Source organism: Neovison vison, chromosome 9 (assembly GCF_020171115.1).
Source record: "Neovison vison isolate M4711 chromosome 9, ASM_NN_V1, whole genome shotgun sequence".
Classification (NCBI taxonomy): Eukaryota; Metazoa; Chordata; class Mammalia; order Carnivora; family Mustelidae; genus Neogale; species Neogale vison.
In genome coordinates, this window is record NC_058099.1 from 92016212 (window position 1) to 92031353 (window position 15142).

The 15142-nt window shown below is 38.5% G+C and overlaps 1 protein-coding gene across 1 annotated transcript in view; it reads right to left on the reverse strand.

The window, feature by feature from the left end:
- PGM5 (phosphoglucomutase 5) overlaps positions 1 to 15142 on the reverse strand; it is a 201433-nt gene that overhangs the window by 102330 nt on the left and 83961 nt on the right. The window lies entirely within an intron of this gene.

The window sequence follows — 15142 nt, forward strand, 5'->3', positions numbered from 1 at the left end:
GGGATCTTCGGGAACAGTTAGTCCAACCACTTTATTCTTTAAATAAACAGAGCTCTTGGCAGAGGAACTGACTTGCCCTGGGGTCTCACTGCCAGCTGACAGCGCGGCCCTCTGGGACTTCTGGTTCTGGGTCAGTCCCTAGACTCTGCCATCACAGCCAACACCTCCCCCTGCAAACACCACCCCCCTCCCCCCGCTGCCCTCCCTGCACCACGCCCATGCTCATCTACACATTCTCCAGGCGTGATCAGGACACTGTTGTTTCTCACTGGCTAATATCCAGCCCCTTTTCAAGGAAACAGAATTTGCTTTTGCAGAACTGCACCCTTCTCCACCGCATGTCACACAAGGTGATCCCTGCTTCTCGGGCCGAAGAGCGAGCATATGATTGAACACAGATGGGGACAATGGATGGAGTTTCTTTCTTGATCCAGAGGGCAACTGTCTGAAGAGATTGCCCACATGTAATTCCTGCCACCCAGGTTCCTATTATTTTTGAGACTAGCTTTTCCTTTGGTTCTGAGAATGACCCCTTATCCTTCCAGTGCATTCTTTTTCAGTAACCTAAAATGGGTCTTTTTACTTAGATGCCAAGGACCCTACTTGACTTCTGCTTCCTTAACCCCAAACCATAAATGTGTAAGCACTGGGTTCAATTCGAGAGAAAGGGAAGTTGGGGTGAAATGTCTCCTTGTTTGTGTGACCTTGCAGTGAGATGGGTGGAGGGTGCGTTCCTGGAAACGCGTCTCCATCAATACCCACCCCTCTACTCCTTCCAAAAAGCCAAGTATTTTGCTTTTGATCCCCAAACACCTCATCCCCAAACTAAAAGGCTTAAGATACTATCTGGGCAGCTGAAAACAGAAATACTCATGAACCTACAACTGCAAAGTGATCCAATGACGCTTCTAAGTAGTGTATGCAATCTCAAGGTCCAGTGCCAAGAAGTTATTGGGCTCACCACATCTGCACAAGTAGACAGATTCTCCTCCTTGTCAGTCTGGGCTTTATCTTTAATGTCCTCTCCCCAGGGCAGCCCTATGGTCCCTGACATGCGGTGCATCTGTCTGTAATTTCCACATAATAGGAGCGAGCCTCGGTTCTTGTAAAGCCACGAGTGCCATTAAGAGGTCTTTCTGCCAAAACACATATGACTCTTTTGTTACAAAGCTATACAAATATTTGTGTTTTCTATTTGACTTGGCAGCAGTGCAAAATTTCAAACTCTCTACTGCTCTTGCTTTGAAACCATTGCTTGTCTCCTGCTGCAGGTTATTTACTGGTTATGGTGCTTCTTCAAAATAAGTTCTAACTTTTTGGAGGGGAGTTCCAGAACCCTGTTGCTTAAGAGGCCCACCAGTGGGCGTTTGCTCCAGAGAAGTGGTATATAACCCAGACAGCACCTTAACATGAAGGGTGAATCTTTAGAAATGTATTTTATCCTTCCAGACGTCTTTACTCATAAGTGTGGCAGTGACCTATATAAAAAATAAAAAATTTTTTAAAAAAAGAAAGAAATGTATTTTAATTTTTTTAAACCTACAATAAAATGGGACTTTGGAGTGTGTTCTGTTCTATGAATTTTCATATACATATAAATTCATGTGAACTAGCTTCACAATGTTCACAGGAGACAGAACATTTCCATCACCCTCAAGAAACTCTCTCACAAAGACCCATTGGTCCCCCACACCTGACCCAAAATGTTTTCTGGAAGAGACTGTGAAGAATTTATTGGCTATTTGGAAAAAATCATCAGTGTATCTGTCTGCACTTACAAGTTTATTTTGGGGGAGGATTTAAACTACAGATTCAATTTCTTTAGTACCCATAAAATATTCAAATTATCTATTTAATTTTGGTGAGTGTTGATAATTTGTTTTTTGAGGTCTCAATCATCTCAACTAAGTTGTTGAACTTATTCATGAAGAGTAGTTTGTATCATCCCTTTAATGTCTGTAAGCTCGGTAGTGGTATTTTCCTCCCTGATATTCAAAATTTGTGTATTTTCTTTTTCTATTTGTCGGTCTTGCTGTATTATCGGTTTTATTAATCTTTCAAATAACTAGCTTTTGGTTTATTGATTTTTCTTCTTGTTCTGTTTTCAATATCACTGATTTCTACTGGGATCTTTATTTTCTTTCCTTCTTGCTTTGTATTTACTTTGCTATCTTTTTTTCTAGTTTCTTGCAGTGCAAGCTTAGATTACAATTTAGAAACTGTCTTCTTGATTGGAGAAGTGTCTGTTCATATCGTCTGCCCATTTTTTTGATATGTTTGCCTGTTTCGTGTGTGTTGAGTTTGAGGAGCTCATTATAGATCCTGGATATCAACCTTTTGTCTGTACTGTCATTTGCAAATATCTTCTCCCATTCCGTGGGTTGCCTCTTTGTTTTCTTGACTGTTTCCTTTGCTGTGCAGAAGCTTTTGATTTTGATGAAGTCTCAAAAGTTTATTTTCGCTTTTGTTTCCTTTGCCTTTGGAGACATATCTTGAAAGAAGTTGCTGTGGCTGATATCGAAGAGATTATTTACTGCCTATGTTCTCCTCTAGGATTCTGATGGATTCCTGTCTCACGTTGAAGTCTTTTATCCATTTTGAATTTATCTTTGTGTACGGTGTAAGAGAATGGTCCAGTTTCATTCTTCTATATATAACTGTCCAGTTTTCCCAGCACCATTTATTGAAGAGACTGTCCTTTTTCCATTGTATATTTTTTTCCTGTTTTGTCTAAGATTAATTGACCATAGAGTTGAGGGTCCATATCTGGGCTCTCTACTCTGTTCCACTGGTCTATGTGTCTGTTTTTATGCCAGTACCATGCTGTCTTGGTGATCACAGCTTTGTAATAAAGCTTGAAATCAGGTAACATGATGCCGCCAGCTTTATTTTTGTTTTTCAACATTTCCTTAGCGATTCGGGGTCTCTTCTGAAGACATACAAATGGCTATCAGACACATGAAAAAATGTTCATCATCACTAGCCCTCAGAGAGATTCAAATTAAAACCACATTGAGATATCACCTTATACCAGTTAGAATGGCCAAAATTAACAAAACAGGAAACAACATGTGTTGGAGAGGATGTGGAGAAAGGGGAACCCTCTTGCACTGTTGGTGGGAATGCAAGTTGGTGCAGCCTCTTTGGAGAACAGTGTGGAGATTCCTCAAGAAATTAAAAATAGAGCTTCCCTATGACCCTGCAATTGCACTCCTGGGTATTTACCCCAAGGATACAGATGTCGTGAAAAGAAGGGCCATCTGACCCCAATGTTTATAGCAGCAATGGCCACGGTCGCCAAACTATGGAAAGAACCAAGATGCCCTTCAACGGACGAATGGATAAGGAAGATGTGGTCCATATACACTATGGAGTATTATGCCTCCATCAGAAAGGACGAATACCCAACTTTGTAGCAACATGGACGGGACTGGAAGAGATTATGCTGAGTGAAGTAAGTCAAGCAGAGAGTCAATTATCATATGGTTTCACTTATTTGTGGAGCATAACAAATATCATGGAGGACAAGGGGTGTTAGAGAGGAGAAGGGAGTTGGGGGAAATTGGAAGGGGAGGTGAATCACGAGAGACTATGGACTCTGAAAAACAATCTGAGGGGTTTGAAGTGGTGGGGGTGGTGGGAGGTTGGGGTACCAGGTGGTGAGTATTATAGAGGGCACAGATTTCATGGAGCACTAGGTGTGATAAAAAAATAATGAATACTGTTTTTCTGAAAATAAATAAATTGAAAAAATTAAAAAAAAGAAACTGTCTTCTTTTTTAATGTAAGCATTTGCTGCTACAATTTCCCCCCTCAGTACTACTTTATCTGCATTCCACAATTTTTTATGAGTTGTATTTTCATTTTCATTTAGTTCAAAACATTTCCTAATTTTCCTTCGAAGTTTCTTTTTGACCCATGGTTTACTTAGAAGATATTGTTTAATTTCCAAGTGTTTAGAGATTTTTTTCTGCTATTTTTCTGTAATCAATTTTTAGTCTAATTCCTTTATAGTCTGGGAACATACTTTGCATGGTTTCAATTCTTTTATGTTTTGTTGGTTTTGTTTTAATGACCCAGGATATGATTTACCTTGGTAAATGTTCCCTGCACTTGAAAAGAATATATATTGTGCTGATGATTAGAGTGTTCTATAAATGTCAATTTGATCCAGTTGAAAGATAATTTTCTTCAGTATTTCCATACCCCTGCTGATTTTCTGTCTAATCTGTCTTTGTCTGTTGTTCAAGTTTCTGAGAGATTAACGATGTCTCCAGCTATAATTCTAGATTTCTCTGTTTTTTCTTTCTGTCTATCCATTGTTGTTTCATGTACTTTGAAGTTTCATTATTAGGAGCATATACATTTAGGATTGTGAGGTCTTTTTAGTAAATTAAGCCAACAAAATTTCAGTTTTCAAAGACTTTGCAGTACGGTTGAGTTTTCAAAGTCTATGTATACAGTTTGGGGCCAGATGTATGTTATGCTCAGCTAAAGAATGAGTCCAGTAGTTCATAGATAACTCTAATAATTTCCCCTGAATCCATCCTCTCTTCTGATACTTTCCAGCTTCCCTGCGGTTCTTCTAGGACCCTGACAAGAAAATTGGAGTCTAATTACTCTATTTGGTCATATGCTCCCCATGCCTGTCCCTGTTCCCGTGAGGTGGGAGAGCCAAGTGGTGGGAAGACAGGGGGAGGGAGAGAAGCAGTGATGTTCTTCCCAACTCTCTCAGAACCACTTCCGGTTTGGGGTTCCTGCCAGCCATCTTACTCCACTGCCACTGCTACCCCGGGACTGCTTCAGATCTATGGCACAACAGATGAAGAAAAGAAAGGAAAAAAAGAAAAGAGAAAAGAAAAATGGGAAATTTTCTCACATTCTCTCTCTAAACTAGAGAAATTCTCCTGGAATTCTACCTATGCTGGGGTTGACTTCTAGGTTTCAGATTGCACTGAGGTCAAGCTGGACAACAGCAGAAACACAGAAATGGTAAACTCACCACTACTTTGATGGGACTTAGAGTCCTGGTTTTCTTCCCCAATCCACTACTACTGGCTTTTCAAAGTCCTCAAATAGCTGTTCTGTGACTCCTGTCCAGGTCTTAAAGCTGGCATTCTGAGGTATTACTAAGAACTCCCTACTTTTTAAGGCATATCATTTCATGGAACTTGCTAAGCTTCCTGTTCCCTACATATAATATCTCTCATCACAGCTTCTTCTTTCAACAAGAACCAGAGTAAATGAAACAAGGGGAGAAAACTAGTAAAAGAGAGAAAAATCTCAAAAATAATCATGAATTTCTGTTGCCAAGAATTTTTAATTTGCAGGTTACTGAAGAGTATGTGGTACATCTCATTGGACTTTAATTTCAAAGTGACGTGACCTGACAGGGCTAATGAAGTGAAATGTATGCTATAAACGTTTTCATATACAAGACAGTTCTTAATTATTTTCAATAACACCATATTTTAATTTTAGTGACGAAACTCATTAATACAGATGGAATTTCATTTAATTCACACTTGGTTCCAAACTGGTTCACTTAACTGATGAGAGCATATTGCTCTCAGATTTAAACACCTGAATATGTCTGGAAATACATCATGCATGACACTTAAGTCACGTAAGTACAGATCTGAATACCAGCCCCTTAAGTTACTATAATATGACCCTAAGCCCTGGTTTCTTCCCAGTTAATAATGCAAGTCTTTAACCTAGCTTTTCCAGTTGCAAGGAACATAGTCTTGACTCAAATTATCTCAAATATACGGTGGGATATTGCAGGATGAAGTAGTTTGTAAGGATATATTTGAGAATGAGAACACAGAAATTTCAACATTGAGGCCAAGGCCTAAAAGAAACCTAGGGGAACACGGACCAACCAGGCTTCAGAACCATATGTTGTTCAGAATCCAAGGAGGTTATATAGTCTGTCATGGCTGGTCATCTCTCTTTCTCATTGACTTACTCATCTTCTATTTAATATGCACATTTAAACTTGACTTTGTAGGCTCTCCTTTCTCATTACTCTTACTTACATGTAACTTCTAATCACTAATGATGATAAATGGCCCCACCAGTTTCCTTCTACCTCAGGACCTACAATCTTCTGCTCCTGCTCAAGGAGGATTCTTACATTTTTTTTTTAATTTTTTTTTTTACAGATTTTTTTAATGTATTTATTTGACAGAGAGAAATCACAAGTAGATAGAGAGGCAGGCAGAGAGAGAAGAAGGGAAGCAGGCTCCCCGCCAAGCAGAGAGCCCGACGCGGGACTCGATCCCAGGACCCTGAGATCATGACCCGAGCCGAAGGCAGCGGCTTAACCCACTGAGCCACCCAGGCGCCCCGGATTCTTACATATTGAAATGACTAAATTCAAGATTACTAAAAAGTATCCGATAATGTTGGTATTCCCTGATTGTGAAGAACTTTTTGCTCTATTTCAAAGGATAATGACCAGCCTGTGAGTAGGCCACACTGAGCTGGTTGTCCATTCTTGGGCAAATCTATTAGGGCTCACGTTCATTTACAAAAATCAAATCACTACTGTTCTTTGGCATGTAAGTGGTAATAACTTATTTGGAGGTGTACTCACCCTGATTGGGATCCAGTATCACAGAAGGATCAAAATTCTAACACCAAGTTTTGTACATCAGCTAAGTAGCAAGGTATTTATATATATAATCTTTATATATCTATATAATCTTTTATATAGTAGGTCTAAAAGTAATCTACCAATGCTTATTCTAAACCATATCTACATTGGTTTGAATAGATTTCAGATTTGCACTTCAATATTTTCTATGTTGAACCAGGATTGTTTCCTTAAGAGACTCGTAAGAGCTGGTAAATACTATATTTTATAGAGGACGGTTCCAGACATCTACAGGCACATTCAGCTAAGCAAATAAACAGTATAATCCTTATTACTCTATGTTTCTCCTTCTTTTGGCTCTGGGTCTTCAGTAAGCAGAAGGATGAAAGAAACCAAACCAACATCTCTCCCAAACTCTTTATTTTATCTGTGCATTTGATTTATCCAAGGTTCAGTGAGGAAAACATAGGCTTTAAATGAAAGATCACTACACTACCACGTGAGTGCTATATCTAACTTGGAACTTGATTAAACCAAATCTGCACACTGGCCAACAAGTCAAACGTGCCCTATGCAAGTACTGGGGAATGTTTCAGGGCACACATAAACACACAGGCATCAAACCAAGTTGAACTGGACAAATAAAATCTGGCCCAAATGCAAGCTAGTTCAGTAGTGTCTCTCAGTTTTCAAAAAGCCCTAAGAGAAAACTTTACAGTTTAAATGTCTCAAAAGAATCTTCCATAGGGAGTGAATGGATTTGTTTATTAATCAAAGCTCAATCATGAGAATTTAATTTGTTGCTGGCCATCTTTAGAAGAGCAGATTTTTATACTGCTTTGGAACGGCCCTAAATAATCCCCTGAAGCTGGGCAACATTAATTTGTAAATGTAAGATTCCCGGTCCATTGGAACTCAGAGATCGTCATACTCTGCCCTCGCTGCACCGGACAATCCTTACACCATCATGTGGAGAGTGAAAAGCTGGAAGTAACACATCCAGCAATAGGGGAATTACTGAGTGTAAGAGTCTATCATCACGCAATGAGATAAACAGTTGTTAAAAGGAATACAATATACTTCAATATTCTGACATGGATATTCATGACAAGTCTAAAGAGAAAAAAAGAAGAAATTTAAAAATCAAAGTGAGTATGACCTCATTTTTTTGTTTGTTTAAAAACACAAACTAAAACTCTGCATGTATGTAATGTTTGAAAGGCCACAGACCACTGTTAATAGTGGTTATATAGAGAGAAAGGGATTTTTTTAAAAACAAAAACATCACAACAAAAAGACCCCATCAAGAATAATAAAATAACCCATGCAGTATGCCAATAACCTGAGGCAACATGCACGCAAGAAAGGTTCCTGGGCTGCAAAGAGGTGACACGTGAGCAACTTGGGAGCTCCCCGGGGGAGCTGGATGGGGAGGAGCACTGGATGGGGAGGCTCTGGGTTTGGAGCGATCCCCAGCAGCCACCACCACCCCTCCACTCTTTGATGTGGAAAATGATATTCTCCCCATCTTACATAAAATGCTGTTCAAACCCAATTTTCATTCTCCCTAGCACTTCCTTTCCAACCAGCTGCCTCTTTTAGCTATTCCTAGAGGGAAATTCTGGAAAACCACAGCAACATCCTAGAAAATCCACCTCCTCATAAGTGGAATAGGCTTAGACTCTTCATTGTACATTTTGGCCCTCTATCTGCTATAATTCTAGAAGCATATTGTTAAGTGTATTACCTGAGGTTTTTTCCAAGTGCACATTCCAATGCCATGGGCTCGAGAACTATGGATGGATTGCCTCTTTTGGAAAGCTTACCCTAAGCTAAGTAGAGCAAGAACTTTAATAGCTGCATTAAATCCTTGGGTTCTTTTTTAAAAATGCTTTTGAGACATAGACAAAATTTATTATTGAGTATTCCTGGTTTCACTATGAACACCTGAGGCCTCTGCTCCCCAGCAAAGATAATATTGTCCCTGCCTGCTCAGTATCTCCTCTTTGCCCACCCTCTAAAGGGATTTTTTGTCTCTTGCCAACTTAATTGCTGCATTCCTGTGACACAGAATCAGGAGGCTAAGAAGAAAGAGGTAGGACTAGAAGGACTGACTCCAATAGGTGAAAGAAGAGTGGAGAGCACTGGGGAATAGTGGAAGAGAGAAAGTGGAGAAGAAAAGCTCCAGGAGAGCTTCAGCAATGAGAAAGTAGTAGGGTAATAAGAATCTTAGGCAAGATGGCTAAGATCTGTATATTGATCCCTTTTTTTTTTTTAAAGACTTTTATTTATTTATTTGATAGACAGAGATCACAAGTAGGCAGAAGGCAGGCAGAGAGAGAGGGGGAGAAGCGGGGTCCCCGCTGAGCAGAGAGCCCAATGTGGGGCTCGATCCCAGGACCCTGAGATCATGACCTGAGCCGAAGGCAGAGGCTTAAACCACTGAGCCACCCAGGCGCCCCTGTATATTGATCCCTTTTAATGTGTTCCTAGGACTGCAAGCAAAATTAAGAACCCCCCCCCTTTTTTTTTTAGTAGAGTAGTTCTAGGTCTTTTTTAAAAATTTTTTTTAATTTATTTTCAGCATAACAGTATTCATTGTTTTTTCACCACACCCAGGGCTCCATGCAATCCATGTCCTCTCCAATACCCACCACCTGGTTCCCCAACCTCCCACCCTCCGCCCCTTCAAAACCCTCAGATTGTTTTTCAGAGTCCATAGTCTCTCATGGACTTTTCATTTGCTTTTTGTTGTTTCTTTGAATGTCACACTGCCCTGACACTTGGTCACATAAGGACAAAATTTCTTGAAGCTCTAATATATTCTAGGAGAAGAGGCAGGTATGATACACATAAAATTGTCTTTAAAAGAGCCAAGGTGAGCATCAATATGAAAACAGCAGATCTGAATAACACTATAGACCAAATGGACCTACCAGATATATACAGAGTATTCAATCCAACAGCAATAGAATACATAGTATTTTCGAGCACACATAAGACATTTTCCAAGACAGATCATCTAAGGCCACAATACAGGTCCAAGCAAATGTAAGAAGACAGAAATTATAACAAGTGTATTTTCAACAGTGATATGGAATTATAAATGAGTAAAAGAAAGGAAGCTGGAACATTCTTAAATATATGAAAATTAAACACACTTTGAACAACCACTAGAACAAAGACTAAATCAAAAGAAAAAATTTTAAATGTCTTGAGACAAACAAAAATAGAAACAAAGCATAACAAAAGTTATGGGAGGCAAAAGAGCATTTCTAAGAGGAAAGTATATAGTTATAAATGCACACACTAAGAAGAAAGCTCTCAATTAAACAGCTTAACATTATGCCTCAAGGAACCAGATAAAGAAGAGCAAATGATGCCCAAAGTTAGCAGAAGGAGGGAAATAATAAAGATTAACGCAGAAATAACTGAAATAGACAACAGGAAAACAATAGAAAAGATGAGCAAAACTAAGAGTTGGTTCCTTGAACACATAAACAAAATTGACAAGCCTTTAGCTAGACTCACCAAGAAAGGAAGAGAGAGGGCTCAAATAAATAAAATCAGAAATGAAAGAAGAGACATTACAACTGATACCACAGAAATACAAAGGATCGTAAGAAGCTACTGTGAACAACTTTATGCCAGCAAATTGGACAACTTAGAAGAAATGGAAAGACTCCTAGAAACACACAACCTACTGAGACTGAATCATGACAATACAAAAAAATGTGAATAGACCAACAACTAAGACGTTTGACTCACTAATCAAAAGCCTCCCAGCAAAGAAAGCCCAGGATCAAATGATTTCAACTGGTGAATTCCACCAAATATTTAAAGAAGAACTAATACCAATCTTTGTCAAACTCTTCCAAAAAACTAAAGAGAAGGGAACACTTCCAAGCACATTTTATGAGGCAAAGAGTGCCCTGATGCCAAAGCTAGATAAGGACACTACAAGAAATAAAAGCTCAGACCAATATCTCCAATTAATACAAATTAAAAATCCCCAACAAAATGCTAGCAACCCAAATTCAACAACATATTAAAAGAATCATAAACCTTGATCAACTGGGACTCATCCCTGGGATGCAAAGATACCTCAATATATGCAAATGAATCAATATGATAACATCACACTAGTATAATGAACGATAAAAATAATATGAACATATCAAAAAATGCAGAAAAAGAATTTGGCAAAACCCAACATCCTTTCATGATAAAAACTCTTAACAAAGTGGGTATTCAAGAAATATAGCTCAACAAAATAAAGATCATATATGAAAAGCCACAGTTACCATCACACTCAATAGTGAACAGTTGAAAACTTCTGCTCTAAGATCAGGAATATGACAAGGGTGCCTACCCTCACCACTCCTCTTCAACAGAATATTGGAAGTCCCAGCCAGAGCAATCAGGCAAGAAAAGGAAACAAAAGACATCCAAATAAAAAAGGAAGAAGTAAAATTGTCTCTACAGATTAACATGATCTTATATACAGGAGACCCTGAAGACAAAAAAAAAAATAAAAAAACCAAAAAAAAACTATTAATCCAAAAAACTATTAAAACTAATCAATGAATTCAGTAAAACTGCAGGATATAAGATTAACATACAAAAATCAGTTGTGTTTCTATACATTAACAACAAACTATTTGAAATATAAAGAAAATTATTCCATTTATAATAGTATCAAAAAGAATGCAATTCTTAGAAGCAAATTTAACCAAGCAAGTAAAAACTGTAAGTACACTGAAAGCTATTAAACACTGATGAAGAAAATTGAAGAAGACACAAATAAACAGAAAGGTACTCCATGATCATAAACCTGAAAATTAACATTGTTAAAATATCCATACAACCCAATACCATCTGTTGATTCAATGAAATCCCTGTCAAAATTCCAAAAGAATTTTTCAAAGGAATAGAAAACAATCATAAAACTCTTACAGAACCACAAAATACCCTGAAGAGCCAAATAAACTTTGGGGGTGGGAGGTTGGGGGAAGAAGGGAGCCACAAAGATGGATGCATCACACTTCCTGATTTCAAAGTATATTACAAAGTTATAGTAAACAAAACAGTATGGAACTGGCATAAAAATAGACACATAGACAAAATGAACAGAAGCAAGACCCCAGAAAGGAACCCATACGTACATGGTCAACTAATACATGGTCAACAAGGGAGTCAAAAATACTCGACAGGGAAAAGACAATCCCCTCAACAAATGGTGTTGGGAAAATTAGAAATTTACATGCAAAAGTATGAAACTGGATGCCTGTCTTAAAACATTCACAAAAATTCATTTGAAATAGAAGACTCAAAACCATAAAACCCCTAGAAGAAAACACAAGGACAATGTTCCTTTATATTGGTCTTGGCAATTATTTTTTTTTTTGGCTATGACACCAAGAGCATAAGCAACACAAGCAAAAATAAACAAATGGAAATATAACAAATTAAACCACTCCTGCACAGCAAACAAACCAAAACAAAAAACAACAACAACAAACCACAATTAAAATGGAAATGGAACCTACAGAATGAAAGAAAATGCTTGCAAACTAAGTATGTGGTAATATATTAAAATCCAAAATATGGGGTGCCTGGGTGGCTCAGTGGGTTAAGCCTCTGTCTTTGGCTCAGGTCATGATCTCAGTGTCCTGGGATCGAGTCCTGCATCGGGCTCTCTGCTCAGTCGGGAGCCTGCTTCCTCCTCTCTCTCTCTCTCTGCCTACTTGTGATCTCTCTCTGTCAGATAAATAAATAAATTCTTTTAAAAAATAAATAAGTAAAATCCAAAATACATAAGGAACTCATAAAACTGAATACCAAAAGAACTAGCCCCATTAAGAAAATGAGTAAAGGTCTCGAACAGACATTTTTTTCAAAGAAGTTATATAAATACCAACAGGTACATGAAAAGCTGGTTGACAAACCCCACTAATCATCAGGAAAATACAAATCAAAACTACAATGAGATATTACCTTGCGTCTGGTAGAACAACTGTTATCAAAAAGACCAGGATAAAAGGTGCTGGCAAGGATGTGGAGAAAAGGGAGCCCTTGTACTCTGCTGGTAGGAAGGTAAACTGGTGCAACTGGAAAACAGCATAGGGATTCCTCAAACAATTAAAAATAGAAATACCAAGTGATCCAGCAATTTTGCTTCTGGGTATTAATCAGAAGGAAATGAATCACTATCTTGAAGAGATATCTGCACTCCTATGTTCACTGCAGCGCTGCTTACGGTAGCCAAAACACGGGAACGATCTAAGACAGATCTAATGACAGATGAAATGTCAAGAAAACACACGCAGACATGCATACACACACACACACACACACACACACACACACAGGAATATTAGTCAATCATAAAAAAAATAGGACACCCTGCCTGTTGCAACAAGATGGATGAAACTTGAGGGTGTTATGCTGAGTGAAGCAAGACAGAGGAAAAGAAATATGATATGATCTCACTTATATGAATCTTAAAAAAACTGAACTCATAGAAGCAGATAGATTGGTGATTGCCAGAGTGGGAGGGAATGGGGGAAGGTGGTCAAAGGGTACAAACATCTCAGTTATACGTTCTGAGGATGGAAGGTACAGCATCGTGACTATGGACAGTGATATTATATCGTATATTAGGAAGTTGCCAAGTAGACAGATCTTAAAAGTTCTCACTGCACATACAAAAAGTGGTGTTGAGGTGATAGGTGTGCTAACCTTACTGTGGCCATCACTTCTCAAAATACATGGATATGAAATCATCACATTTGTACCTGAAGCCTGCACAATGTTACATGTGCACTATATCCCTATAAATCTGGAGGGAAAAGAGAGCCATGGTGTAAAATTTATTGCTAAAAACAATATATTGAGAAAGTATACATTTTGACGCATACATGCAAATTCTGGTTGATTACTCAAATTTCCGTTAGCAATAATCACGTCTCAGATAAACTTCATTGGTTACGCCACTGCCTCTGCACAAAGCAGAGTTACTCTAAGTTCAAAAGACAACTTAAATACAAAGAAATAATTAAATGAGAAAGTAATCTTCTGATTAGAAAGAACGATTGCCTCAAAGTTTTCAAACTTTCTGGCTATCTTTATTTTTGATCATAAAAGTAAAGAGATATGGAAAACCCAAGTACATACATTTCTAGGTATGGGAAAGGAAATCTGAGATTTCCCTAATAACCAGAAAGTTGAGGCACCCGAGTGGCTCAGTCAGTTGAGCACCTGACTCTTGACTTTGGCTCAGGTCATGATCTTAGGGTCATGAGCTCAAGCCCCAAAACAGGCTCTGCAATGGCATGGAACCTGCTTAAGATTCTCTTTCCTTCTCCCTCTTCCCTAACTCCTTCTCTCTCTCTAATTTGAGAAGGGGAAAAAAAAAAAAAAGATAACAACAGAAGTTCTTCAGTTGGGTTTTGCCTCTCAAAGAAAGCCCAATGCTATTAAGAGAATAAAACCGACAATAACCAGCCCAGATTAAGTGTTCCTCCTCCCAGCAACAAAAACACTGAGTGGTTTAGATCACTGGTGTTCTTTGTGTAACAGGATTGCGGGGGTTCACATCCATACCTGGCTCTCGTTCAAAGGATGGGTGTGGAAAACAGGATAAAAAGAAATTGTCTTAAATTGGAACAGTGTAGATTATCTCTAAGATTTTAAACAGTGACAGCTATTAAACTCTGGGATAGAGGCCTGAGAAAAACTGTGGCCTGTTGTTCTCCAGATGTAGGGACAACCAGAATGCGTGCTCTTTAATCCAAGACACTGTAAGTCATAGGAACCAATGAAAAATTGTACCTGGAGGACATTTCTCACCACCTAGTGTACTATTCATTCCAAAATCCACTTGTTTCTTTTGACTTTAAAAAGACTGACAAAGACCACTATGGGGCAGTGGATTTTGTCTTACGTGGGATATGAGAACAACAGATACTGCTGGTTGGTTGGTTGGTTGGTTGACTGTTTTTAACATGTGCTTGTATTTACTGCTCTAGAAATGGAAAAAAAAACCCACAATGTCACACAATCGGCCTACATTTAGTTTAATTAGAGCTCTGTCTCTCATCAGAGGCAGAGAATTAATAATTTTCTTGAGATCCTTAAGGTAATAAAGGTAAATAAACCTGATTGGAAGCTTACTATGTGCAAAGAATGCATTAGAGTATTAACTTCACATGAAACTTACAAGGCTGGTGGAGTCCTTATAATAGTATAATTACTGGAGCAGACACTGAAATGTTCCACCCATGTACCTTGGACCAACAGAAGAACTGAAAGCAAGATAATGGAAATTTCCATCTTCATTTTGTAGATGAGGAAAGCAAAAGACGGAAAGCTAGATTTGCCCAAGACCGCACAACCAGTATGTAACAGAGCTGGTATCTGAACCCAGCACTGCACCACGGACACCACCCTCCCCCCGTAATGTAGTCATGATGTAATGGGGTGCACTCTTCAAAACATAAATACTCATAGAAATTCCTTAAGTTTCGGGCGCCTGGGTGG